At 38.0% G+C, this 26,803-nt stretch overlaps 1 non-coding gene across 1 annotated transcript; it reads right to left on the bottom strand.

Moving 5' to 3' along the window:
- Positions 1-8,051: 8,051 nt before the first annotated feature.
- Positions 8,052-8,158, bottom strand: LOC125495287 (small nucleolar RNA R71). The gene has a single exon (XR_007271925.1). It is a non-coding gene; the product is annotated as a small nucleolar RNA R71 (small nucleolar RNA).
- Between the last annotated feature and the right edge of the window lie 18,645 nt (positions 8,159-26,803).

Genomic DNA, 26,803 nt, shown 5'->3' with positions numbered 1-26,803 from the left:
TAACAGTGATCATGGAGATCATGGGATGTTTAAGGAATGTGTTCCTCAGAGTAAGGAACATCATGGGATAATGGTTTTTCACCAATACATGTTTTTAATCCCACGTTCTAAGTTACTACCACTATAAATACTAATGTCTAATTAAGTTCCAAAGTGTGTCTGACTAAGTGATTTAGTGAGTTTAGCTAAGTAAAGTGTCAGTGCCTTCATTTTCTCATAAAAGCCATTTGTTCTTTGCCTTCTTACTCTAATTCCACTAAGTTTATTCGATCAATTGTATTTTGGCTTTTAGGGTAAGGGGACTTTGAGTGAAGTTCTGTAAGAGAGAATCTTTGAGTAAAGCAAGTAAAAGTGAGAAAACTTCAAGTGAAGTTGAGAGGAACAACTATTAATGGAACAGTGCTTCAGGAACATGAGTTTAGGAACTCAAAGTGTGGCTCGTGAGTAGAATTAGGTTGTAACAAAGTTATCTGGCCTAATTAGTGAAAGAGTTGAGTTTAAAATCCCTAGTGGCCGAGGTTGTTTCTTCTTGTTGGGCCCAAGAAGTTTTTTCTCGTAAAAATCCCTTGTGTTCCTTTAGCTTGTTTATTTGTTTAAGTTTGAAATTCTGCAAAAAGTTACGTTTATTTCTACACATACAACTCACCCCCCCTCTTGTAGTGTTCCTAGTGAAACAATACTCTAAATATATAGTATTTTCAATATATTAATATTTTCATGAGTATATATGTGATTTATATACAATTTACGTTTAAAAGTTTTTATCTTCAAATACCTGTAACTTTATTTTGGACTCGAACGACTCTGAATGTATTTTCGTGAGTATGAACCTCCCCATAAACAATACAATCTCTTACGTTTGTCGTAAATTGATTAGTTGATTCTCTAATACATATACAAATAGAAGGAAAAAATGAGCAAATATGTTAGATAAGGTTTCTTATACTATATAAATAGTTCAATAACTAAATTAATGTCTTCTGACTTGTTTCACAACCTTTTTGCTTTGGACGAGATATTTTTTGTATTTGAGTGAATAACGACCTTCTCTTAATCGAATTAAGTCGCTGTCTGTAGCTAAATAAATTATAAATTATTGAGTATTTGTCAAGATAATGACAATATATATACATAATTACTTTAATTTAAAAATTAAAAAATCAAATAAAAATACCTAAATTTCAATTTTCATTCAATAAAAGTCTTCTATTATGTCGTGCTAATTTCGATTCAGAATGTGATTCTTGAATACAAACAAACAAATACTCACACTGGTCAATAAAATGATAGTTTGGATAATTACCATTCTCCAGTGAAGTAATTTATAGTTCATTGTAACAATACTCATGGTTCATTGTAACAATACTCACAGTTCATTGTAGTACTATTGAAACAAGTACAATCCTTTTTTGCAATACTTGAAACTGTAGGAGTGACTTGATTATCAATCTGAACAACTACAAAAACAAATACTCTGTTAACCCAAAAAGTATCCATGTAAAGTCAATTTAAAATATTCATTTTTCGGCACCATTATTTTTATATGAGCAGAACTAACAATCTACCTTTTCTTGAGCGCTTTGTTTCATTATTGTCATACGTTTCATTATTTAGTGTTCTTCACAAACTTCAAACATAAAGTTCTTGTTGATTCACATAGAAGATCATCTTGTGAATTGTTTTCTCCATTGTATCTTATTAGTTATTTCGTGGTAACCCGATGATCCTAGAGGGGCGAAATTAAACTAATAGAAAAGCGTAGTTTCCGTGCCTTGGAGTGGTATATCCGGTTCCCTTGTTTGATCACACTTATAACAATGTATTAGTTTAATTTCCTTTCTTTTCGGATATGGCTCAGTCACTCAAGGACATGACTATGAACTTCCAAAAGTTGAAAAATTGAGGGGGTGGGTTATCGAAGATGGCAAAAGAAGATGCACTTTTTGTTGACTACTTTGAATGTGGTGTATGTTTTTTCAACACCCATGCCACCATTCCCGAAAGATGGAGAAGAAAAGTTCGTGGAGACTACAAGGAAGAGAACAAAGTGGGAGAATGATGACTACATTTGCCAGGGTCACATCCTCAACTCTCTTACCGACCTTTTGTTCGATATTTACCAAGATGTGGAAAGTGCAAAGGAACTTTGGGATGCTCTTGAGGCCAAGTATATTTCGGAAGACGCTTCAAGTAAGAAATTTCTTGTTAATAATAAGGAAAAATTGACAAAAACAGTCCGAACTATACGCCTTCTTCCTTTAACAGTCCAAACTATTGATTATCCCTCAACAATCCCAACTATTACCCTCATCTTCCAAAAATGATCCCTATAACCTAGAAACCTACTACAACAGGTAAACTTTAAACGTGTGACTTGCACATGATATTTAATAAAATTTATTTTTTTTTCCTTTTATTTTTGTGTTTTTTAATGACTTTGACTTAACTTTTTTTCATCCCTTTTTACTTCAGCCCACGTTTTTTCTCTCCTCCTCCTCCCTCTTTTCTTCTTCTTTCTCTTAGTTCTCTGAAATTGCAATCAATCTCCACTATTAACACAATCAATCTCCACCATTAACACTTGATGTGTGTACTGCACAGGAAAGAGGGCGGCCATTAGCGAATTCAATTTTGCTGCTCCAACGCCATTAGCGAATTGAATTTCGCTGCTCCAAAAAATTTCGCTGCTTCCAAAACTTTGATCAGATGTTCGCTGCTCCAAAAAAAATTGTAGAAAGCAGAATTTAGCCGGCATGGCATTAAGATCATTCAACAAATTATGAACTGAAAAATTGACAATTTGAACATAATTAAGCAAATTAACAAAATTATCATTACTGAAAAAATCTCCAATTTCAAAGATAAATTACAAACCCTAATTTACCAAAACTTACCAAAGAACCGTAATTCAACAATTAACAGCAAAATTGAACACAAATTATCCAAAAAAATCACTCAAAGGAGACCTCCCACATGCTTTGAACTTCCTTCCATGGTTGCGACTTTGTTTCGTCATAGACCGAACTGCACAAGGAACCCCACACTTGCAGTTCATCATAAACCCACACCAAGAGTTGGAAGAATCAGCACCTGACCCATGTGATTGAGTCATTTTTATGAAGAATCAAGAGGGAGAAGAAGGTTGTGCAAAAAAAATGTCGTCAAAATATGGGCTGAAGTAAAAAAAAATGCCGCGAGAAAGAAGAAGAAAAGAGGGAGAAGGAGGAGAGAAAAAAAGTAAAAAACGTGGGCTGAAGTAAAAAGGGATGAAAAAAAGTTAAGTCAAAGTCAATAAAAATACACAAAAATAAAAGGGAAAAAAAATAGATTTCATTAAAAATCATGTGCAAGTCACACATTCAAGGTTTACCTGTTGTAGTAGGTTTCTAGGTTATAGGGATCATTTTTGGAAGATGAGGGTAAGTTTGGGATTGTTGAGGGATAATCAATAGTTTGGACTGTTAAAGGAAGAAGGCGCATAGTTCGGACTGTTTTTGTCAATTTTTCCTAATTTGAATTCATTTAAAATGACTAATGATCGGCCTATTATAGAGCAATTTCATGAAGTTCATCATATTTTGAACCAAATAAGATCACATGGTATGGTGATGGATGAGGCGATTGCAGTTGCCTCAATCATTGATAAATTACCACATACTTGACCAAGCATTTCTTGAAACATATGAAGGAAGATATGTCCATGGAGCAATTAGGAACTCATCTTCGTATTGAAGAGGGTATCCGCGCTCAAGATGAGGTTAAGGATACTAATACTAGTATTCCTAAGTCTACCGTGAATATGGTAGAGGTTGGTGGGTCTAGCGCGACCAAGAAATCCAACAAGAGAAACTCTAAAACAAATATTGCAAACAAGAAGAGGAAGACGCTCACTTGTTGGGTATGCAATGGACCTCATCTAAAGAGGGATTGTCCTTCTAAGAATAAGAAGAAGATAAAGAATGAACAACCTAGTTGTTCAAAACCAAGGTAAAGTTGCACATAAAAATATAATTGAAGAAATGAATTTTGTGGCTATGATTTCTGAAATTATGTTTGTGCAACAATCAACACTTCTTCAAGTCTTTGAAAGATTTGGATGATGGTCCAATCTTGTATATGTGGAATGATTCTACGGTAAAGGCCAAGTAGAATTATTATTAACCTCGAGAAAGACTTTAACTCTTCGGGATGTTGTCTATGTACCGGAAGTTAGGAAGAATCTGGTGTCGGGGGGTCTTTTGAATAAATTTGGTTTAAAGGTTGTATTTGAATCGGATAAGTTTATTATTTCCAAGGGTGGTATTTATGTAGGACAAGGTCTTTATTGTAATGGGATGTTTAAATTTAGTATTAATAGTGTAATTGATACTAGTTCTATTTACATACTTTATGTTTCTTCTCTATGGCACAATCGATTATGTCATGTGAACTATCGTAGATTATATGACATGTCTAAGTTGGTTTAATACCTCCTTTCGATTTAAAGTTAGAGAATTGTAAGACATACATGCTAAATAAGATTACAAAGAAGCCTTATCCTAGTGTGACTAGACAAAGGGTATTGCTAGAATCGATGCATAGTGACTTGTGTGACTTTCATAGTTCACCTTCTTTGGGAAATAAAAAATATATTGTAACTTTTATTGATGATTTTTCAAGGTTTTGTTACATATATTTATTATTTACTAAAGATGAAGCACTAGAAAAGTTTAAGATCTTTAAGACCGGAGTGGAAATTCAACTTAATGGAAAACTTAAAAGACTTCGGACGGATAGGGGTGGTGAATACTATAATCCTTGTTATTTTAGTTCCATTGGTGTAATTCATGAAACAACCACCCATACTCACCTCAAAGTAATGGTATAGCAGAAAGAAAATATAAGGTTCTAAAAGAAATGGTAAACACCATGCTTTCTAATTCGGGTCTTAATGACGATTTTTGGGGTGATGCAATTTTAACTGCATGTTATATATTAAATCGAGTTCCTAATAAAAGGAATAAGACTACCCTTTATGAACTTTGGTGTAACAAAAAACCTAATCTCAATTACCTTAAGGTATGGGGTTGTAGGGCAATTGTCAAATTGACGGAACCTAAAAGGAAAACTTTAGGTGAAAAAGGAATTGATTGCATTTTTATAAGCTATGCGGTACATAGCAAAGCCTATAGGTTTTATGTCATTGAGCCCAGTGACTTTGTCTCTATCCATTCCATGATAGAGTCAAGGGGATGCAATATTTGATGACTCTATTCTCATCGATTCCAAGACCAAAGGACATGATACCTAGTACTAGTTCCAATGTTGTGGATGACATTAATAATGATCATGATGCTACAACACCAAAAATTAGGCTAAGTAAAAGAATTAGAAAAGAGAAATCTTATGGACCGGATTTTCAACTATATTTAGTTAAAGGGGTAAGGGAGTCAATTTTGACTCAAATTTCATATTTTGCTACAATATGGAGCAGGATCCTAGGACCTTTGATGAGGCTATGAAGTCTCATGATTATGCTTTCTGGAAAGAGGCAGTGAATGATGAAATGAATTCAATAATGGGAAATCATACTTGGATTTTAGCTAATTTACCTCCCGGTTACAAACCACTAGGTTGTAAGTGGATTTTCGTAAGAAAAAGGAAGATCGATGGAACCATACTAAAACATAAGGCCCAGTTAGTGGTCCAAGGTTTTAGACAAAGATATGGTATCGATTATTTTGACACTTATGCTCCGGTTGCTAGAATAGCTACCATTAGACTTTTGATAGCATTGGTTGTGATTCATCGTCTAGTAATTCACCAAATGGATGTAAAAACTGCTTTCCTTAATGGTGAATTGGAGGAGGAAGTGTACATGAATCAACCTGAAGGGTTTGTAGTCAAAGGTCAAGAAACTAAGGTTTGCAAATTAGTTAGATCTTTGTATGGTCTTAAACAAGCACCTAAGCAATGGCATCAAAAATTTGATGAGGTTATTTATCTAGTGGGTTTGATGAGCCATATTAAAATAGGTATTTCATGATGCATTTAGGTTGCATTTTAGGATCATTTAGTTGCATTCTTAGCCAATAATTGCATATAGTTATTTAAGTTGCATTGAGAAGATATCACTCTTATGTGTGTTTTCGTTGTTTTTGATAGTTTTCAGATATTGAGAACACAATTGGAGTATTATTGGACAAGGTTAAGCATGAGAAGCATCTAGGAAGGAGCTAACTCAAATGAGAAGTCCAAAGGGCATCTTCGAGTCAGATTGCAACCCAAACATAGCGGAAACATATTAAAAGAAGTATGGAAATTGAGTCATGTGCACTCTTTTGATCATAAATCATTATCCAGAGATCGGAATTTAGTGATTCTAGTGGGGTTGAAAACTCGACTTTAAGAGCTTTCCAACGGTGTATCACACACCCCGATACGACTTCTAGTTTGCGAGATATGGTCTTTACAAGTTGACGCTGTTTTGCAGGACGAAAACCCGCGCTCGCGGGTTATTCCGTGTTGCTTAGTCGAATAGGGCCTTATCTTTTGACGAATTGGACTATATTTTTCTAGTTGTTTTAGGAAATAGAAAGATAAAAAGACTCAAGGGAATATTTTTATTTCCTATTTTTTTATTTTCTATTTTGTTTTTTTTTTCCATCATTAATTCATTGGAGATTATAACTATTTTTCTCTCAATTAGTCAAGAACCCTAGTTTTGTTTTTCCCCAATTACATTGAATTTTAAATAGAAGCTTTGATTTTTGCAAGATTGGTTCTACAATTGGTATTATTTCTTTTCTCTTCTTATTCCTATTTAATCCTTTTATTATTAATTCATGTTTGCTTATTTAATTATGAATATGTCTTCCCCAATTATGATTGAGTAGTCTATTTCTAGGGTTTAGGGGGATCCATGATCAATTAGGAAGGGATGTTTATTAAAGTATTGATTTTTATTGATGCATGTTGATTCCTATTGAATGTTTTTATGTCTCTTCAATCCAATTTGGCCAGATTTGATTGTTATAGTGTTGCAATATTAGGTTATGCGGCGAGAGGTATAAACTTGATATTAAGGCTAGTTTCAATAGGTAGAGTTGGTATTAATAAATTGCGAGAGCCTGTTAATACCGTCCTATGGTTGATTTAGACGTGAGAGAGCGAATTAACCTATTTAACTGCATTATTAATTGTTGACTTTTGTGTTTTATCCCGAAATATTGATCATTGGTGAACCTATGCCCTAGACTTCTTATTATTGATAATTCTTGATATAGTTATAGTCTAGTTTAGTATAATTATTCACAAACACTCGTTTCTATGCTCTAGATTTGACTGACAATTAGGAAAAGAACACTGTTTCTCTGTGGGTTCGACCCTACTTCCCTGACTACTATTTGTTAGAGGACTTTAGGATTACTTTTGATAAGGTGATACGACTTTAGCCTGTCAAAATTTGGCGCCATTGTCAGGGAAACGGTTTATCTCTTAATTGTTTGTTCTTTAGTTCTTCTATGCGCAGGAGTTTGAGTTCAGATTGCCTACCATTTGATCCTGAAATCGAAAGATCCTTTCATAGACAGAAGAACTTTTCCAGACAATTGCGAGATAATTCAAGGGAAGATAATCCTTTGGATTGTGACTCTGATTCTAGCAGCATTGTCTCTATTACTCCACCGGAATCAGAGATGGCTCAGAGGCTTACTGACTTTTCCCAACTCTCTTTGGCTGAACTTCCCAAGAGCAATCAAATGCCTGAAATCAAAGCTGTAAATTTCGAGATCAAACCTGCATTGTTAAACATGATCGAAAGAAAACAATTTGGTGGTGGACCTAATGAAGACCCTAATCTTCATTATCAGGATTTCTGCCAATATTGCTCTACCATTAAGCAGCAGGGAGTGACACAAGATCAGATTTGGGAGATTCTTTTCCCATTTTCACTTCGAGACAAGGCAAAGATGTGGTACAATGGGATTAATCGAGCCACTCTTGGGATCACTAATTGGAATACCTTGGCCCTAACTTTCTACAAAAAGTACTACCCTCCAGAGAAGACTGATAGGTTGCGTAGTCAGATTACAAATTTCACCCAAGGGAATGATGAGTCTTTACTTGAGGCATGGGAAAGATTTAAAGATCTTCAGAGAGAATGTCCCCATCATGGTCTACAAAAATGGTTCCTAGTTCAGGGATTCTACAATGGTTTGGGGAACAACTCGAGACTTATCCTTGACTCTGCAGCAAATGGGAGATTCATGAAATTAGAAATTGATGCTGCACATGATTTGATCGAGGAAATGGCTATTCACAACTCTCAATATGGCAATCCTCGAGGACTAGCTAACAAGGGTGGAAAGCATGAGATAGATTCTATATCCCTATTAGCTGCACAGATGAATGCAATCAGCAATAAGCTTGACAATATGCAACTCTCCTCTCCTGCAAGTGTTGCTGCTTTGGGTACTACATCCGAGATTTTGTCTGATAATTGTGGCATAGTTGGACATTGGGCACAAGAGTGTCGGAGTTCTCTCGAACAAGTTAATGCTTTTCAAACATATCGGCCGGCAACCCATACTCCAACACATACAATCCAGGGTTGAGAAATCATCCTAATTTGTCTTACAAGAGCACTAATGTCCTAAATCCTCCTACACCACAACCACAAGCACAACAATTGAACCAGAGGTACTACCAACAACCTTCTCAACACCCTCTTGGTTTCTCTAGACCACCTTTCAATCCATCCCAACAAGCACCTCCTGCCGATCCAATGATGGTTGAGATGAGAAATATGATGCTACAAATGCAAAAAGATAGACAAGCTGACAAAGCACAAATTGAGTCCATTCTTGCTCACAATAAGATGTTGGAGAATCAGTTGGCACAATTGGCTACTTCGAACTCTACTCGCCAACAAGGTGCTCTTCCAGCACAACCTGTTCAGCCTACAGATTCGGAAATGCCATCACTCTCCGAAGTGGTTCTCACTATAATGGACCACCCATGCCTATTGATGATACTTTGAGTGTGAAAAATGATGAGGAACAGGTCCCAGCTGAAGCTAAAAATGACAAGGAGAACTCTAAGCAAGCAACTGAACATGAAGAGCCAATGAAGCCAAAAAGCCTGCTATTGAGATTCCTCCTATCAAACTTCCTTTCCCCAATCGTCACCTCAAGAGTAAGCTAGACAAGCAATTAGTAAGTTTTTGGAAGTCGTCAAGAATCTTCAGGTAACAGTTCCTTTCACGGAATTAATTACTCAAGTGCCTGCTTATGCAAAATTTATGAAAGATATCTTGACTAGGAAAAGGGCTTTTAATGAGGTGGAGACGGTTGCTTTTACTGAAGAATGTAGTGCCTTTTACAAAATAAATCTCCACCAAAATTAAAAGATCCTGGTAGTTTCTCTATACCTTGTCACATTGGTAGTTTGTTCATTGATAAAGCTTTATGTGATTTGGGGGCTAGTGTGAGTGTTATGCCATTGTCTGTTTCCTAAAATTGAATATGGGAAGTTTGAAAGTTACCAATATTACTCTACAAATGGCTGACCGTTCTGTTAAATACCCCCTAGGTATTTTAGAGGATGTACCTGTTAGAGTAGGTAAATTTTTTATTCCCGTGGACTTTGTTGTACTTGATATGGAGGAAGATAGGCAAATTCCAATCATTTTGGGTAGGCCATTCCTTCATACTGCAGGTGCGTCATTGATGTGAAAAATGGTAAGCTTACACTATCTGTTGGAGATGATGAGGTCACTTTTAATCTAAGCACTGCTTTGAAAAGTCCTATGCTAGAGGAAAAGTGTTGTAGTATTGATGTGGTTGATGTAATTTGCCATGATAACATGCCCCAAGCTCTCTATGGAGACCCCTTGGAGGCGGTACTTTGTCTTGATTCTTCCACAGGTGATGGCAGTATATGGAGCAATGAAGTAGATGCTATTGAGAAGATGCTAGCAAGTGAAGAATCTGACCTTGATGGATGCCAACAGGTAAAGAGGTTTGATTGATCTGGTTGTAATGTTAGGTAAAGAAACCCGAACTTAAACCTCCCCCTCTCACTTGAAGTATGTATTTAGATGAGCAAGAGTTAGATCTTGATTGTCAGTGCTGCACTCGATGATAGCCAACTTTCCAAACTTCTAGTTGTTCTGAAAAATCACAAGAAGGCTATAGGGTACAGTATTGATGATTTAAAGGGTATTAGCCCCGATTTTTGTATGCACAGGATACACCTCGAGGATGATCATAAGCTGTGCATTCAACCACAAAGGAGATTGAACCCAAACATGCAGGAAGTGGTCAAAAAAGAGGTGATGAAACTACTCGATGCAGGTATTATCTACCCTATTGCTGACTCTAAGTGGGTAAGTCCTGTCCAAGTAGTACCAAAAAAGGTGGCATGACTGTTGTGAAAAATGAAAAGAATGAGTTAATTCCTACTAGAACTGTGACTGGATGGCGTATGTGTATAGACTATAGGAGACTCAACATGGCCACTAAAAAGGACCATTTTCCTCTATCCTTTATTGACCAAATGCTTGAAAGGTTGGCTTGTCATAAATATTTTGCTATTTGGATGGGTATTCAGGTTTCTTCCAAATTCCCATTCATCCTGATGATCAAGAAAAGACCACATTCACATGCCCTTATGGCACTTTTGCATATCGTAGAATGCCCTTTGGTTTGTGTAATGCCCCTGCCACTTTTCAACGCTGCATGATGAGTATCTTTTCTGAATTCATCGAGTCTATCATGGAAGTCTTTATGGATGATTTTAGTGTGTATGGTTCTACGTTCGATACATGCTTAGTTAATCTCACTAAAGTCCTGAAAAGATGTGAAGAGTGTAATTTGGTCTTAAACTGGGAAAAGTGTCATTTCATGGTGACTGAAGGAGTTGTCTTAGGCCATATTGTTTCTGATAGGGGCATCCAAGTAGATCGAGCTAAGGTCCAAGTGATTGAGCAATTACCCCCACCAGCTAATGTTAAAGGGGTACGAAGCTTCCTTGGTCATGCGGGATTTTATCGCCGTTTTATCAAGGATTTTTCAAAATTGCTAAACCACTGACCCAACTCCTTCTTAAGGATGCTCCATTTGTTTTTACTGATGAGTGTCTTGAGTCTTTTGACAGGATCAAGCAAGCTTTAATAACTGCACCTATTATCCGCTCTCCCGATTGGGAACTCCCTTTCGAGATAATGTGTGACGCAAGTGATTATGCGGTTGGAGCCCTACTTGGTCAACGCAAGGATAAGGTCTTGCATGCAATCTACTATGCTAGCAAGACATTGGACGAGGCTCAAGTCAACTATGCTACTACAGAAAAGGAGCTTTTGGCTATTGTCTATGCTTTAGAGAAGTTCATATCTTATCTGATTGGCTCTAAAGTTATTATCTACATAGATCATGCTGCTTTGAAGTACCTTCTCTCTAAGAAGGAAGCTAAGCCTAGGCTCATTCGATGGATTCTCTTACTCCAAGAGTTCGACATAGAAATTCGTGATAAGAAGGGCGCAGAGAACGTAGTTGCAGACCACCTGTCAAGGATCAGGCATGAAGATGGTATGAACTCAACTCCTATAGATGATTCTTTTCCTGACGATCATTTATATGCAGTCACAGCACAGATTCCTTGGTTTGCCGACTACGCAATTACTTGGTAGGCGGTGTATACCTCCTGATATGTCCTACCAACAGAAGAAAAGGTTCCTCCATGATGTTAAATTCTACTTTTGGGATGATCCTCACTTGTTTCGTGAATGTTCAGATGGTCTTTTTCGAAAATGTGTCCCTGAATGGGAGGTCAATGGAGTCATGAATCGTTGCCATAACTCACCCTATGGAGGGCATCATGGCCCTTCCAGGACTGTTGCAAAGCTCCATGAGTCGGGTTTCTTTTGGCCGACAATGTTCAAGGATGCACAGTCTTTCATCATGTCATGTGACGCTTGCCAGAGGACCGACAATATTTCGAGAAGGCATGAGATGCCCCAAACAGGTATTCTAGAAGTTGAAATCTTCGATGTTTGGGGTATTGACTTTATGGGACCGTTCCCTCTCCAATGGAAATTGCTACATATTGGTTGCTGTGGATTATGTCTCTAAGTGGGTTGAAGCCGTGGCATCTCCTACTAATGATTCTAAGGTAGTCATAGCTTTGTTCAAGAAGATCATATTTCCAAGGTTTGGGTCCCACGAGCTGTGATTAGTGATGGAGGCTCCCATTTTCATGAACGACATTTAGACACCCTTTTGAAGAAATATGGAGTCTACCATCGTACTGGATTAGCATACCATCCTCAAACGAGTGGGCAAGTAGAGGTTTCAAACCGCGAAATTAAGTCCATTCTTGAAAAGACAGTTGCAAGGTCTAGGAAGGATTGGAGCACGAAATTAGATGACACACTCTGGGCTTACAGAACTGCATTCAAGACACCAATTGGTACTTCACCGTATAGGCTTGTGTATGGAAAGCGTGCCACCTCCCCGTTGAATTAGAATATAAAGCTTTTTGGGCGATCAAGGAGCTTAATATGGATCAAAAGCTTGCAGGGGAAAAACGTTTTCTACAACTCAATGAGCTTGATGAGTTTCATTTGTTAGCGTATGATAGTGCACGAGTATACAAGGAGAAAACCAAGAAGTGGCATGACAAAAACATCCTCCCTTGGGAGTTCACGATTGGAGATAAGGTTTTACTCTATAATTCTAGGCTCAAAATATTTCCTGGAAAGTTAAAGTCTAGATGGTCAGGCCCTTTCACAGTTACCAAAGTGAACATGTTCGATTCTGTAATTATGAACGAAAAAGGTGAAGGGTTCAAGGTGAATGGTCAACGTCTGAAGTTGTACTATGAAGGCGCTCCTATGGGTCTAGTTGAGGTACTCTACCTCCAAACACCTACCCCTACAGGTCATTGACAAGAGGTAAACGGTCATGCGGGACCTGCATAAACCAGCGCTATTCGGGAGGCAACCCAATTCTCTAACTCTTCATTTTTCTTTTACTCCTAATTTTTCTAAAAAAAAGAACAAAAAAAAAGAGCAAAGAACAAAAATATTTTCATCTTGAATTCACTTGAATTCGTTTCTTAATTTTTAGTTTAGTTAGTTTCCTTTCGTAGTTTCTTTTTGTTTTTAAATTCACTTGAATTCCACCTTCAATTTTTTTATTGGACTAACCATGCTAACAAGTGTTGTTTAGTGGTTTTGGTGTGCTAATTTTGACCCTAGGTGAAAGCACGAGCTCCAACATGCGCCCGCGGGATTTACATACTTTACATTGACAATTACTGCTCACCCGCGGGAATTCGGCTCCACTCTCACCCATTTTCCTCCAGCCCGCGGGGTATAGCTCGCGCCTGCGGCCAGCCACGGCCCCTTTCACACATTTCTTCTGTCCGCCCGCGGGGTCGAGCCTGCGCCCGCGGGGTCCTCTCGCCTCTCACAGCTCCCCGCGCCCCCACTCTATACAGCCAAAACTCCCCCCACATCACCAATCTTCTGTCCGCCTGCGGGGTCGAGCCTGCGCCCGCGGGATTTCGATCTCCCTTACTACCATCCGAACACACCCAATAAACGAAACCCAAACCAAATAATAATAAAAAAAACCCCACCCCTCAAACACTCTCGACCACACATCCTCGCGCCCACCCTCCCTCATCTCGACCGCCAACCGGCGGGCGTCCGACCAGTCCCGACCCGCCGGCGCAGCAACCACCCACTCGACCCCGCACCCCTTTTGAACACTCTCAACCCCACACTCTCCACGCCTTCACCCTCCCTCATCTCCGACGACCGCCAGGCGTCCGACCAGCCCCGACTCGCCGGCGACGCGACACCCTTGGCCCCTCGACATCTACACCGTCACCTTTCCCCTTTTTCCATTCACATCATCTTCAAACCCTATAAACTTTCTCATTAAATTGGGGTTTCTTCTTGAATGTGCTTTGCAATTTCAATTGGGACTCTTGGACACATACTTGGATTTCCTCAATCAAGTCCCCTACATCAATCAATCTTGTACTTCACGTGGTAGTAAGTTTTCGATTTGTTCACTTTCATTCCGAATTTTGAACACTTATTGTTTGTGCCTACTACTCATTATTGATACTTGGTTGCTATTCAAGTTATTTATTGTTGATCAATCTTGATCGGTACTTAGCTCGTATTGAATTTCTACTTGCCATTGACAGTATTTTGGGTCCCTTGGTGGCAACATTTAGTTGAGGTTGAATTGATTGGTTTTACATTGGTTGTGTGGTGATTAGATTGACTGTGAAGTTGTTGTGATTGTTTTGTGGTGATTGTTCTTGGTTGTGTGCTCCAAAGCGTCATGATATCATCCGCGAGAGTCTTGTCTAAGCCTAAACCCATCTACAATCCCAATGAGCACTCACGAAAAATACAAAAAAAAACCCCTCCAAACCACCTTCAAAGACTTCCACAACTTCAAAATCCAAAGCACCTAAAGCCACCACTTCTAAATCCACCACTTCCAAAGCCACCACATCCAATTCAACCCCTCAACCCCCTCCACCTTCACCCTCCCTCTCACCCTCCACTTCCCAAACGCGCCTTGCTACACTCCAAAAGCGCACCATCGCCCCCATCCTCTATTTCTCTCTGAATGCCGTGACTAAATAGGTTTGATTGGGCTTTTGAGTACATTGAGCAGACACATCATTGGGCCGAGTATTCCGATTGAACGAGCGGATTTGTCCTGAGCTCGTGTTGAATTTCTGGATTCCCTTGCAGTGGGAACATGAAAGGTGATGTAGTATTCACCCTTGAGGGTACCGAGCATATCATGTCTTGGGATGAGATAAATATTCTGTTTGGTTGGCCTACAGGGGGGAATGTCGGTCCATCTACCTTCATGCAATTATAAGATGGCTCAAGTTGTGATAATTTTGATCCCATCTCCTTTTGAAAGAAGATTACTGGGCGTTCTGATTGGGCATCGGGTTCTAGCAAGTCTTCATCTATTGGTTGTCCTGCTCTCCGCCTGCTTCACCGCTTTATACTTCAACTTTTCCGCCCCAACGGAATCAGGCAAGTACTCTCAAGATTTGAAACTTCTGTGGTTTCTTTCTATGTCTCCCGGACTGTGCACGGAAAATGAACTTTGCAAATTCTTATGGGTGGATTTCTTTGGGAGCGGGATGTTAAAAAAGGTGATATCTCCATGGGTGGGTTTGTTTCGTGTTTGCTCTGGATAGAGGCATCGATTTAGCTCTAAAGTGACTTCTGCCTCCACCAACCTCCTTAACACCACTCTATGGATCGTTATGGATGGCTCGTCCACCAGCTAAGAACAGGTATTATGGTTCGTAAGCCTTGTCATTCACAGAAAAGCGAATCATTTATATATTCTCCTAGTGCTCATCCTCAGGATTCTAGTATTTGGTTATGGAATCCCCGTGCTATCACTGAAACTATAGAGGTAGGCGGCAAAGTTCAGGGGACATTCCCGTTCCCTCAGTGTGTTGCATTATCAGCCCCAGCGGCTGTCGTCTCTCCCACACTCGCAGCACCCCCACCTCCAGTTTTCGAGGACCCTCGTCCAGCACTACTGTGTTTCCTGAGACCATGGAAGCCCGCTTCAGTCGTTTCATGAGTTCTTTTGCACCATTTCAGACGACGATGTTATCTCGCCTCGAGACTGTTGAGCGTCAATGGAGGACCTTCGTGCCGAGGTCCGTGATCTACGTCGGCCTAGATGCTTCTGGCTCATCGCTTCTAGCGTCGACACTACTCCTGAGCCATCCTCGATGGACGAAGCTCCCGTTGCGTGAGCTTTTTTTTTCCCTTTCCTTACTTTTTCACAGTGAGACACTTGCTGTATTTAGCTTGGGGGAGGGATATTCTATCCTTATTGCTTTCTAGTGTAGTTTTTATTGCTTTGTAGTTGTTACACGCTTTTGCCTATTCATTAGGAATAGGATTTTACGTGTAACCAAAAAAATGTACTGCTTTCTTAGTTGCATCATAGTTGCATTTAAGCAAGCTCATTTCATTATAGTTTTCATCTATGGGACTATTGTTGGCACACCTTCGAGAACTTTGTGGATATCTCTACTACAGCTCTTCAGCTTTGTTGTACAGTGGTTTCTGATTCTTCATAGCATAATTGTGTACGATTGATTGGCCTGGTAAGACTATTTGATCTCTCTGGCTGGCTTTAACTTTACTGTGCAGACAAAATTGACCCATGTGAGCTTCTGTGCCTAATAAAGACGAATCTGTGTCAGTTATGTTCTTTCATGAGTGATTAGTTCCTCAGTTGATGTATTGATCTTGATTTTGACCTGGTACTCCTTGATACTTGATTGTGTACACTATTTGATATGATTGAGGCGTTCATTTCATGATTTTAGCTCCAGAGTTCTACTTGTTTACATATTTCCCGTCTCTAGCCCCGCTGAGCTTTCTGACCTTGCTTGCTACTTTCACCCATATTACAACCCTTAACCTCATTTGATTATTGTCCCAAGCCTAGCTTGGGGGAGCAAGTGTTAGTTTTGGTCATACTGTATTACATGGATGTAGTTAATGCGTGGTTTTGTTGAAGGAAAGTGTTATTAATGAGCTTTATCATCGAATTCGAATGTGGTTCAAAGAGATTTTGGCAATATGAAAAAGATGAAGAAAAAGAAATGAAAGAACAAAGAAATGAACATATTTTGAAAGAAAAGTGAAAAGGTTATATATGGGTTACTATGCATGAAAGATATTGTGGGATATTTGGTAATGATGGTGTTATAGAAGTTGTGAATGCCTTGTTAGGCCGTTTTAACATTGATATTTGCTCCCCTTCTTGGCTTTTCCACCACATTTCCCAAAAATGATCCATACCCTTAACCCTAGCCTCATTACAACCCTTGAAAGTCCTCTTGATCTTTGTGTGTTCATTTTTGTGTTGAAAGTGAGTCAAAAGGTCAAAGTTAAAGAGTATGCTTCTTCTGAGTTGATATATATAGGTTGAGATTGTTGAGTGTCATTGATTTTCGCCCTAAACACAAGAGAGTATTAGTTCACATATCTATAGTGAGGTCTGTCAAGTTTTGTTAAGTCCAGCTTGGGGGAAAGGGTTTGTGGTAAGATTGTTGAGTTGATTGGTCACATGACGTGCTATGCGGCTTTGTTTCATGATACTCGATGCTTGGTTCATGTAGTATTGATATCTCTCGTGTTTTGGATTGTGTGCTTGACCCTGTTTTAGTCCCATATTGTAGGTTATCATTTTCTTCCGTGTCTATTGTTTGATTGCTTGAGGACAAGCAACAGTTTAGCTTGGGGGAGTTTGATGAGTCATATTAATATAGGTATTTCATGATGCATTTAGGTTGCATTTTAGGATCATTTAGTTGCATTCTTAGTCCATAATTGCAATAGTTACTTAAGTTGAGAAGATATACTCTTGTGTGTGTTTTCGGTGTTTTTGATAGTTTTCAGGTATTGAGAACACAATTGGAGTATTATTGGACAAGCTTAAGCATGAGAAGCATCTAGGAAGGAGCTAAGTCAAATGAGAAGTCCAAAGGGCATCTTCATCGATTGCAACCAAACATAGCGGAAACATATTAAAAGAAGTATGGAAATTGAGTCATGTGCACTCTTTTATCATAACTTCATTATCCAGAGATCGGAATTAGTGATTCCAGTGGGGTTGGAAACTAGACTTGAAGAGCTTTCCAACGGTTATACACGCCCCGATACGACTTCTAGTTTGAGATATGGTCTTTCAAGTTGACGCTGTTTTGCAGGCGAAAACCGCGGCCGCGGGTTATTCCGGTTTCCTAGTCGAATAAGGCTTTATCTTTTGACGAATTAGACTCTATTTTTCTAGTTGTTTTAGGAAATAGAAAGGATAAAAGACTCAAGGGAATATTATTATTTCCTATCTTTTTTTATTTTTATTTTTTTTCCATCATTAATTCATTGAGATTAGAACTCTTTTCTCTCAATTAGTAAGAACCCTAGTTTTGCTTTTTCCCAATTACATTGAATTTTCAATAGAAGCTTTGATTTTTGCAAGATTGGTTCTACAATTGGTATTATTTCTTTTTCTTCTTATTCCTATTCAATCCTTTATTATTAATTCATGTTTGCTTATTTAATTATGAATATGTCTTCCCCAATTATGATTGAGTAGTCTATTTCTAGGGTTTAGGGGGATCCATGATCAATTAGGAAGGGATGTTTATTAAAGTATTGATTTTTATTGATGCATGTTGATTCCTATTGAATGTTTTTATGTCTATTCAATCCAATTTGGCCAGATTTGATTGTTATAGTGTTGCAATATTAGGTTATGCGGCGAGGTATAAACTTGATATTAAGGCTAGTTTCAATAGGTAGAGTTGGTATTAATAAATTGCGAGAGCCTGTTAATATCGTCCTATGGTTGATTTAGACTTGAGAGAGAGAATTAACCTATTTAACTGCATTATTAATTGTTGATTTTGTGTTTATCCCGAAATATTGATCATTGGTGAACCTATGCCATAGACTTCTTATTATTGATAATTCTTGATATAGTTATAGTCTAGTTTAGTATAATTGTTCACAAACACTCGTTTCTATACTCTAGATTTGACTAATAATTAGGAAAAGAACACTGTTTCTCTGTGGATTCGACCGTACTTCCCTGACTACTATTTGTTAGAGGACTTTAGGATTACTTTTGGTAAGGTGATACGACTTTAGCTTGTCAGGGTTCAAAAATAATCAGTCTGATAAGTGTGTATATAGCAAATTTGATAATAACGGTAGAGGAGTTATAATTTGGTTATATGTTGATGATATGCTTATCTTTGGGACTGATTTGGAACAAGTGAAAAGGACCAAAGTTTTTCTCTCTTCTAGCTTCTCCATGAAAGATTTGGGTGAAGCGGATGTTATTCTAGGTATTAGAATAATGAGAGGTAAAAGGTCAATTTCTTTATCACAATCTCATTACATTGAGAAAGCGATCAAGAGGTTTAATGAGTCGAAAATTCGACTCATTTTACTACTCCCATGGATCCTAGTATTCATTTGGTTCCGAGTAGTGGTACTCCTATTTCACAATTGGAGTATGCAAGCTTAATTGGAAGCATGATGTATGCTATGACTAGTACTCGACCGGATATAGCTTTTGCTACTAGTAAGCTCAGTACGTGTACTAGTAATCCTAGTATGTTGCATGGCAAGCATTGAGAAAAGTATTAAGGTATTTGAATAAAACCTTGGATTATGTCATAACTTATAAAGGACAACCTTCTATTCTAGAAGGTTACTCGGATGCTAGTTGGATTTCCAATAAGGAAGATTATTCATCCACAAGTGGATGGGTGTTTCTTCTTGGAGGAGGTGTTATTTCATGGGCATCCAAGAAGCAAACATGTATAATGGATTCAACTATGGCATCGGAATTCATTGCATTGGCATCTTGTTGCCAAGAAGCGGAATGACTAAGGAATGTGTTGAGTGAGGTTGACTTGTGGGTCAAACCTATGTCACCTCTTGCTGTTCATTGTGATAGTGCATCAACCATAGCTAAAGCTTATAGTGAAGTCTACAATGGCAAGTCAAGGCACATTGGAGTTAGACATAGCTATGTGCGTGAAATGATAAGGAATAGTTGTATAATTATTAATTTTGTTCGGTCTAGTTTGAACTTGGCGAATACGTTTACTAAACTGTTGTCAAGGGAACTAGTGAACGAAATGAACAAACGGATGGGTCTTAAGCCTATTGAACAACCTATGGTGAAGGAAAACTCAATTTGACGTCTAATACAATGTTAGATCTCAAATTCAATGAGGATAGTACTTCTCTAGAAGGTTGGGAGCACTTGTTTAACACATCCCTTCTCTAGAAGGATGGGAGCACTTGTTTAACACATCCCAAGGTTAATGCTTGTTTCTACAATGTTAAGAGGTTGAATTCATTTCTTAATAAATCTTTGATAAAGTGCTAAATTGTAGGAGCATGTTCGTAAAGATTTACCTATATAAGCTAGAGGTTTGGCTGCTTCACCAAGTCTAAGGCTTGACTTGGAACGCTTATGAATGGATATGGACACCAAGGCTTCATAGGTGTCGGAGGTTAAGTACTTAGTTTATGCTTATGTGTATTAATGTCTTTAATAATTTGTGGTGATTATATGATTCAAAGCTTTGTCTATCATTATGGTCGAAATTATTATAAAGTTACTTTTACTAAGTGGAGATTCAATCGTAAGATATTTCCATAATGCATGAGCATGTCTTATTTGTGATTTATAGCAAATTGAAAACTTTTCAACATTGCCCTATAAATGGGAGGACGAATATTGGAACATTTATAGTGTAATGGGTTTACAAGCTCATATGATCCTATACTAGAAGAGGAGGAGGTCTAGTCTGCTACGATTATAATACGCAAAATCACGTGAATCAATCAAGCAAAACAGAATGTCAGTCTCGGGTCGCGACCAGTGCATTGTCGCGACTCGCGATCTGTATCGCGACTCGCAACGGGGGTTCTGTTTTGGGACGTGAAAAGTTGTGTGAACGGTTTATAACCGTTGTATTGTGTACGTTATCCTTTTAATGACTATTGTGATTAATTCTTAATCTAAGGATTAAAGGTTCTTAATGAGTGGATTAAAGGGGTGTTATGGCAATAACAACTCTAATCTATGGAGGTGATATTTATATATGACCTTTGTGATTCTTATGAGGGGTGGAAAAAAAAATCAGTTTTTCATATTCCTAACTACTTGCTTTGCTTGAGAGAAATCTTGTTAATTTCTCTTCAGTGTTCTTCACAAATTTCAAACACAAAGTTCTTGTTGATTCACATAGAAGATCATCTTGTGAATTGTTTTCTCCATTGTATCTCATTAGTTATTTCATGGTAACCCGGTGATCCTAGAGAGGTGAAATTAAACTAATAGGAAAGCGTAATTTTCGTGCCTTGGTGTGGTATATCTGGTTCCCTTGTTTTATCACACTTATAACAAAGGATGGGGCGTAGCACCAACCAAATCTAATCTGAATCATTATATGCTTCATCAGTCATCTTATTTTCATCCGTTTATTTCGGGTTTTCGTTCATATATTACAATTGGGTGGATTGGATCAGTGGATATCTATCAAAATTGTCATCTCTATATGTGAGTCACTAAAGGTATAAATAAAATTCGAACTTCGCTACTAACTTTATTTTATTTGATAACTTCTTTGAGTTACAATAGTTCTTTGTATGTATTGTAAATTTTTAAGTTTTTTTTTTTTTTTTTTGTAAGATGTATAATTTGTTTTACTTTGTCAACTTATGTTGATGTACCTACAAGTAACAAATGGGTTTTTTCTTCACTAATTATTAATATACCTACAAATTTTTGAATGTTTTGTTCTACATACAATAATTTTGTTATCTATCAACATGTAAAATTTATTTATTAACAAGTGTTGTTTATCTATGTACAATTTAATATCATCTTTAGTTTTCTAATGATTTAACGTATGTGTATCCTACAAATAATCTAGTTAAGCAAAAATTATCTCTTGCATAATGCATAAATAAAAATCAAGTTTGCTTGGTGGAGGTGGTGAGAAATTCATCTTGTGACCTCAAAGTCACAAGTTCAAACCTCGCTACCTACTTATGCTTGAAGAAGGAATTCCCTTATATCCCTCTATTCTCAAACGTTGACCTGTGTAACTGAACTGACTAATTAAGATAGATACCAATATAGTAAGGTCCTTACTTTTACCAAAGGAAGCCAATGAGGGCAAAAAAATCACAGGAAATGGTCATTACTGTTAGAAATCATCACATCTATAAGACGATAAGAATTAGGATAGGAGTACTAAGTTTAGCTATCACATGGCTACGAAGTACTAATATGAATCAAATACCCATCCTCAATTCCTCACGCCACATGTTGCTCAACTCTTATAAATTCACAGGGAATTGTGGTAAGAGAATATGATATCAATATTTTCTTGTAAGTTATATAATAAGAGTGTTAAAAATATACTCCTTTTATTTTTTTAATTGCTACATTTTTTCTTAAATGGTTGTTTTTTTTAATTACTACATTTTTCTTTGGCCCTATACTACTTTTTCGCTCTTTTTCATTATTTTACATTAAATGGATCAAAAAATACACTCCAAAAAGTTTGAAAGTGACATTGCATAATTTATTGTGCATGCAACAATGTTGCAAAAAAAAAAAAACAGAGGGAGTATATACTTGTTAAGTATTTTTAGTTAACTACAATTATTACAAGACTTTGTCATATTTTATTTGAAACATTAAGCAACAAAGTCATAGTTTATTGATGGTTAAGCTCTTATTTTTCATTTTAAAGGTCATGTGTTTGATACCTTACACTTACATATTTTTTTAAAAGTGAGGAGTACACATAAACATAAGACATTTGTATTAGAAATTTGAGGAAAATGCCACGTGGCACATAAACTTTCTTTCGCACGCTTTTTAATATATTTGTATAAATTACTCTTATTTATACAGGAACACGAGTTATCAAAAAATGTCTCCTCCTTTTTCCTCTCACTTCAGATTTGAAATAAATAAATTCTTTATTGAATAAAACTAAATTATGCTCATTAGCTATAATCATTCATCTTCAAACCTAATTTTAGGTATATTATTAAAGTTGATTATGATTGATTCCAAAAAAGACATTATAATATCATTATTGAATGAACATGATTGGGCAAAAGGACATTGGAAGGGAGATAGTAACGACTATCCATTATTAAAAATGTAGTCATGCAACTACTTTGCGATTGCATCATTGCATGACGTTATATATTTCACTTATACTCCCCCCCCCCCCCCCCCAACCCAACACCCAACCCCAATTTTTTTAATGGCTATATTTCTATTTGAAAAATGCTACCAATTTTAACCGGTTATTAATTTTCTTTTAGATAAAAACATAATCATATATTGTTTTATTAGATTTATCTTAATGTGTAGATTTATAATACTAATTTTTTATATAATTTTTACTTGAAAGAAATAAGAAGATATTAAAGGTTACAAAAACTTCTTAAAAATCTTGCAGAAACAATGTAGCAATTAAAAAATAAAACAGACAAGTATATAATTTTCAGTTCTCTACAAACCTCATAGCAATGAAAATTAAGGTATAGAGGCAAGACAGTGAAAAGGTAGGTATGTTTTGTTAAATAAAACAGGACATAAATTGTGGTTGTGAGAGAGTGTAAAATTATGTGAGTTCATTAAGCCGGTTAATACAGTGTGAAAAGGAAAACCCTTTGCCAAATAGGAAATAAAGTTAAAATTGTTTTTAAAGACTTACAAATACTGAACTTCTAGCGTCGCCCATAAAGTACTTAAAATCGCCCCAACCTATACGTGAATAAACTATTATGCCCTTGTTGTTTTTTTACCAATCTTACTTTACTTCAGCATTTTACCATCTTATTTTACTTTATCATTTGAATTTTTTAATTTCATTTTAAATCTTTACTTCAACTCACACTTCTCTCTCACGAATACTCATTGCCACCATCGACCTCCAACCAATCGCCAACACGGACGCCATTACCACCGGAAAATGTCGTCTTCTTCAAGACAGGTAAATTTTTTTTAATTGTATTAAAATAACAAACGTTTGGCCAGAACATTCACCCCATGGATGCAACGTCTGACCCGGACGTTGCATCCATGGGATCGGAACAACGTTCTGGCCAGGACGTTGCATCCATGGGAACAACGTTCTGGCAGAACGTTCGCCCCATGGATGTAACGTCTTGGCCAGACGTTGCATCCATGGTTGTAACGTCTTGGCCAGACGTTGCATCCATGGTTGTAACGTTCTGCCAGAACGTTTGCCCCATGGTTACAACGTCCTGGCCAAACGTTGCATCCATGGATGGAACGTTCTGGTAGAACGTTAGCTTATTGTTTTTGCGTAACCTTTATTTTAAATTATGATGTTAAATTCAATTAGTTATTAAATATTTTATTAAAAAATTATAATAAGATTAATTTGGTTAAAATAACGTGTGAATATTCTGATTTTTTGTAATTAATGGTAATTTTTTTTTCAGGAGCGTGTTAGTGATGGGATTAATTATAATCAATATTTCGGCAATTGTCCTGAATTTGATACTCGTGATGATGTTGTCGAGTGGTGTAGGAAGATTGCTCTTGGGTTAGGTTTTTTCTTGACGATTACCAGTCACAAAAAGAAGTATCAACTTCTAGATTGTGATCGTGGCAAGAAGAAAGAACTTCGTGATTTAAGTTCAGCAATCGGGAGAAAAACATGTGGCCGTGAATTTCGATTGTTCCTTGTCCCAAAGAACAATGATTCGTATTGAGGCGGAACATGGGTTTCATAATCACCCAATGATGTTATACCCAAAGGGTCATCGACAAATTAGCGGTCTCAGTCCCGGTGCGAAGAAGTTAGTTGGATAACTAACTTCAACTCATGTGAAACCACGACACATCATGAAAGCCGTTGAAGATGCATTTCCATCTTTGAAGCCTAACATGAGGCACATCTACAATTGTAGAGATGTGTTAAGAAGGGTGAGATCAGAAGGCAAAAATGCAGCTCAAGAGTTTCTTCATGAGGTTGTTCAAAGCAATTATTTGTTTTGGCTTCATTCGGACGAGATGGGTAGGGTGACGCATACATTCATTGCACACCCGACGTTCATGAATTTAGTCTGTACACATCTGCATCTGATTCACATTGATGCAACGTACAAGACAAACAGGTACTTGTATCCTTTGGTGGAGATTGTTGGTGTCACACCAACCAACAAGAATTTTCTTGTTGCATGGGCTTTGTTACAGCATGAAGATGCTAGAGCTACCACTGGATGTTGTTGACAATGAAAAACCTCATTGGCAATGTGCCTCCAAATTCTATTGTGACTGATAGGGATGGCAATTGGGCGGGGCGGGTGCGGAGGATGGTACCTCCACACCCGCACCTGCATAAAATTTCAATCCCATCCCCGCACCACCACCCATTTCAGGGCAAATTCAAGACCCATCCCCGCCCCCACCAGGTACGTATTTATACCCATTCCCGCCCCACCACCGGCATGGGTACCCGCACCCGCTTCATACCCGCGTCGTACCCAATTCATCCCCACCCCCACCACCCTCATGGGTATCCGCACCCGCTTCGTACCAGCGTCATACCGACATATTTATATTTTATAAGATAAAATCATTAATAATATAAGTATATAAATAGAATTTTAATCATATATATGTGAGGCGGGCGGGGGTGGGGCGAAGCGGGAGGGGATAGGGCGGGGCGGGCGGGGATGGGGTGGGGATAGCATAAATTTCATACTTACTCCACCACCCATAGCGGGTAGGATTTTAATCCCCATCCTCGCCCCATCCCACGAAACCTAGACCCATCCCCACCCCACTTGGGCGGGGACGGGGCGGGTCTCCTACTTGACTCTCCCCACTACCATCCCTAGTGATTGATCTAGATCTAGCTTTGTGCAAATATATCTCGGAGGTTTTTTCTACACCTGCTCATTTACTTTGTACGTGGCATTATAACCATGATGTGGAGGCATGGGTAGCGAAGAAGTGTGGTAGGAAAAAGAAGATCGGGGTTCAGTTCGGACGAGAATGTTGGGCTAGGGTTATGAAGTAAAAAACCGAGATTGAGTATGAAACAAATGTAGCAAATATGATGGAGGAGTGAGGTAAACTTGGGAAAACCACATCCATTGACTATTGTACCTATATCCACGGGACTTGGCTTGTGCACAAGGAGAAGTTTGTGCAATGTTAGACCGACCGAGTACGATACTTTAGCAACACAACCAACAACAGATGCGAGAGTTCACATTCGGCTGTGAAAGCGTGGATTGCTACTCCAACCGAAGCAATCAACACGTTGTTTATGCAAATTGATGCTTTTGTTGTCGGGCAGCTGACAGAGATCAGAAACTCCTTGGAAGCCTCCCGCCGTACTCATGGGACTGAGTTTGACTCACCACCATATAGCGCCTTGAATGGTGTTTGCTCTCAGTACTGTTTGAAGCTGATTCAGACAGAGGTTGGTAGAGTCTCTGCTTTCGACTGGGACTGGATTAGATGCGGATGTGTAGTTCAGACTACACATGGTATTCCAATGTTCTTGCCATACCTTCTTCTCCTTGCAAGCCGGACATCTCCTATACTGTCAGGAGGTTGATCCATTCTGGTACAGACTAGCCATTGGTGATGGGACAGATTCGCGTGAGATAATATCTGAGTGCAATCAGGACTGTCAATTCTTCCTGTCATTAGGATATGGATCGCGTGAGGTCTATTTCTCGAGTACTCCATTCAAACTTTACCCCGAACGTTGTTCATTTGAGGAGCCTCAACTTTATACGACGAGTAAAGGTCGAGGAAAGTTAAACAAGGGCATGCGACGAAAAAAAAGTGGGTGGGAGTACATTATGGGCAAGCTTGTAAGGATCGTGGCAAATCTGCTGGGTCGACCACTGGTAATTCAACTTTATTTATTTATATACTTTAACTGTTTGTTTTGTATAATTGGACACATTTAATTAAATGAATTTATAATAACTTTGCACGGTGGAGATTCGATATGGAACCTTTTTCATACTTTCATAGACTTCCACTAGCCATCCAAGAGCACATTGAAGGCTGGATTGATGTAGTTGCCCACGGTAATTGTGGTTTTCGATGCGTAACAAATGCTTTTTGTTCGGGTGAAGACAATTGGGACATTGTACGCTAATCTATGATGAGTGAATTGCATCAAAATG

This window comes from Beta vulgaris, chromosome 2 (genome assembly GCF_026745355.1).
Source record: "Beta vulgaris subsp. vulgaris cultivar EL10 chromosome 2, EL10.2, whole genome shotgun sequence".
In the NCBI taxonomy this organism is placed as follows: domain Eukaryota; kingdom Viridiplantae; phylum Streptophyta; class Magnoliopsida; order Caryophyllales; family Amaranthaceae; genus Beta; species Beta vulgaris.
The sequence above is the reverse complement of the archived record's forward strand: the minus strand, read 5'-3'. Positions and strand labels throughout refer to the sequence as shown.